The 3,125-nt window shown below is 44.6% G+C and overlaps 1 protein-coding gene across 1 annotated transcript in view; it reads left to right on the top strand.

The window, feature by feature from the left end:
* Positions 1 to 3,125, top strand: part of LOC106531615 (galectin-related protein B) — a gene marked incomplete at its 3' end in the record, with an annotated part of 6,062 nt that overhangs the window by 1,057 nt on the left and 1,880 nt on the right.

Below are 3,125 nucleotides of genomic sequence, written 5' to 3'. Positions count from 1 at the left end.
GAATAAAAGTGTACTTAAAATGTACAAAAATAGTTTAATAAAATATTGTTACTATGCTCTTGTTTATTTGACGTGAAAATAATTAAATTAAATGTTTATCAACTGACAACAGCTGGGGGCTCAGGTCTCTGCTGCTGGGATTTTGTGGGTCAGAAGCTGAAAAGACATGAAAAAAGACATTTAAGTCGTTGGCATAGCCTGCAGATGTCTGGATGTCAGTCCAGTTGAAAAGTTCAAACTGAAGAAAAAAAGTTCAATGAAGAGATTTCAACCTGCAGAATAGTGTTTGTCATTAGTTAGGTCCACAGTTCAAACTGCTCTGAGAGCCAGAGCTGTCAAAATACAAACAGCACAGGGTTGTTTGTTTGTTTGTTTGTTTGTTTGTTTGTTTTTTGTTTGTTTGTTTGTTTTTTGTGATTCTAATTCTTTTTACAAAATTTTCAGTGATTCCATGTTTTTCCTTTACTTGAGATACACAGAGCAAACTGGGCTGACCATGACAATTGTATTTCTTTCATTTTTTAAAAATTGATTCTGTATGCCAGAAGTTTGTTGTTTTTTTGTGCGGAGGCCTGGAGGTTCAGCACTTAAAGTTTTTGCCTGTCAACAAGAGGGTTGCAGGATCACCTCCTGGCCTGTGYCCTTCCATGATGGAGTTTGTGTGTTATCCCCATGCATGGGTGGGGTTTCTCCAGGTARTCCAGATTCTTCCCACAGACCAAAAACCTGCACGTTACATTAAATGATATGATAATTGTCCCTAGGTGTGGGTGGGAGTGAATGGTTGTTTGTCTCAGTTGTCTCAAAGTGTCTTTGTGATGGACTGGAGACGTGTCCTCTCACACTGTGACAGTTGGAGGTAGCACCTGCTCCCTCAGACCTTGAAAGAAGAAGTGAGTAAAGGAAAGAGGTGGTGAATGGATGGATAATTATTTTTGGCATGTTTGAGATGATGAAACTTCTCTATTTAAGGCAGCACCTCACACTCAGTGAAGGGTATCTACTCCTTTCTGACTGAGGACCATGGATACAGATCTGGAGGGGCTGATCTTCATTGCAGCTGCTTCACACTTGACTGTGAACCTCTCCAGTGAGATAAAACACAACGACACCAACAGGATCACATCATCTGCAAAGAGAAAACTGGACTCAACCTGCTCACTGTCTGCATTGAGAATTTGGTCCATAAAAGTAAAAAAAACACACACAATTGATGACAATGGACATCCCCGGCAGAGTCTGACTCTCACCCAGAAACTGCTTGCAGTGAACCAGATTTTTGCATCTGGTTCAGACATGAAGGGTCTGAAAGGCCTGAAGCAGCATACTTACACAGTTTCATACTCATGGAGCACCCTCAACAAGATACAGTACCTCAGGGAACATGGTCAAATGCTTTCTCCACATCCATAAAACACACGCTGACTGGTTGGACAGACTCCCATGTCCTCTCAAAGATCCTAATGTGTGTAAAGAGCTGGCCTAGTTTTCTGCACCCAGGAAAGAACCTGTGTTGTTCCTCCTGAATCTGGTGTCCATCCATCAACCAGACTTTACTTTCCAAAACTCCTGAGTAGACGTTAACATGGAGTCTGCCAACAACAACCCTGCAGCCACATCTCAGAGCAGCTGCACCAACAATGAAGATATGAAACATGACCAACTCAAACTAAATGTCCCCCAACTCTGCACGACTGTGACCCAACTCACTGCCAGGTGGTGATCAGTTGACAGCTTCATTTACAAAGAAAAACTCAGACTGACTAGCTAGTTGGTACCTCTCAACCTCACACATAATCTCAAGCTCCTTTCCATTCAGAGACAATCCACYTCCCAAAAGCCAGTTTTGGTAAGCTAGGGTCAAAAGACCAAGGCCCACATGTCCTGCTGCCACCCACAGCACTATGCACCCCCCTATGGCCCCTCCTATGGTGGGGATGGTTAGGTTCCTATGCTGGGTAAAAAATGAAACCACGTTGTTTATTCAGACTGAGCCACCCCATAAGTTGGGGGCTGGTTACCAGGTGCTGGACAAGTAGAGCCTCTCCTAGGCCTGGCTTAAGGCAAGGTCCCAACCCACTTCCAGGTGAAAGATATTGAGCTCCTGATTTGTCTTCTGTCCATAATAATAAGGTAAATGGACTGTACTTATATAGCACCTTTTGATCTATCCAGGACACTCAAAGCACTCTACACTAACAGACATTCACCCATTCACACTCACATTCACACACTGATGATGGCAAACTACACTGTAGCCACAGCTGACAGAGGTGGGGCTGCCATACACAGGTGCCACCAGACCGTCTGACCACCATCAGTAGGCAAGGTGGGTGAAGTGTCTTCAAGGACACAACGGCATGTGGTCATGGCGGGGAGTCGAACCTGTGATTTGTGGGTCCCAAAGCCGGCTGCTCTACCTCTACACCACAGCCTCCCCAATAATATGTGATAATATTTACCTGTCAGTATACATTTAAACCCTGATGGTCAAGAACTTTGTGTAATGACAAAAGTACTAGACTGGGTATATGGCTGGTCAAAACGAGTCTTCTCCATAAAGTAACTAGTCTCTTACAGAATGAGAAGSTCAGTATCCAGGAGACTCGGTGGAGCTGTTGCACCTCCACATCCAGAGGAGCAAGGTWAGGTGTTCCATGTATGTCCTTTAGTGAAGAGACCCCAGGAAAAACCCAGGACAGGATAGAGAGACATACTGTGTTCTGTCAGCTGCACTGGGAAACACTGGGAATCATCCCAGATGTGATGATGGAGACAGATGTGTGAGCCTCACTGCTCAAGATGGTTCCCCCAAGACCTGTCTCTGAAACAAGAGGCATGGGATGGATGATGGATGGATGGATGGATGGATGGATGGATGGATGGATGATTGATGGATGGATGGATGGATGGATGGATGGATGGATGGATTGATGGATGATGGATGGATGGATGGAGGATGGATGATGGATGGATGGATGGATGGATGATTGATGGATGGATGGATGGATGGATGGATGGATGGATGATTGATGGATGGATGGATGGATGGATGGATGGATGGATGATTGATGGATGGATGGATGGATGGATGGATAGATGATTGATGGATGGATGGATGGATG

The sequence above is a fragment of the Austrofundulus limnaeus genome, unplaced genomic scaffold (genome assembly GCF_001266775.1).
Source record: "Austrofundulus limnaeus strain Quisiro unplaced genomic scaffold, Austrofundulus_limnaeus-1.0 Scaffold657, whole genome shotgun sequence".
Taxonomy (NCBI): domain Eukaryota; kingdom Metazoa; phylum Chordata; class Actinopteri; order Cyprinodontiformes; family Rivulidae; genus Austrofundulus; species Austrofundulus limnaeus.
This window is presented reverse-complemented; position numbering and strand designations above follow the sequence as displayed.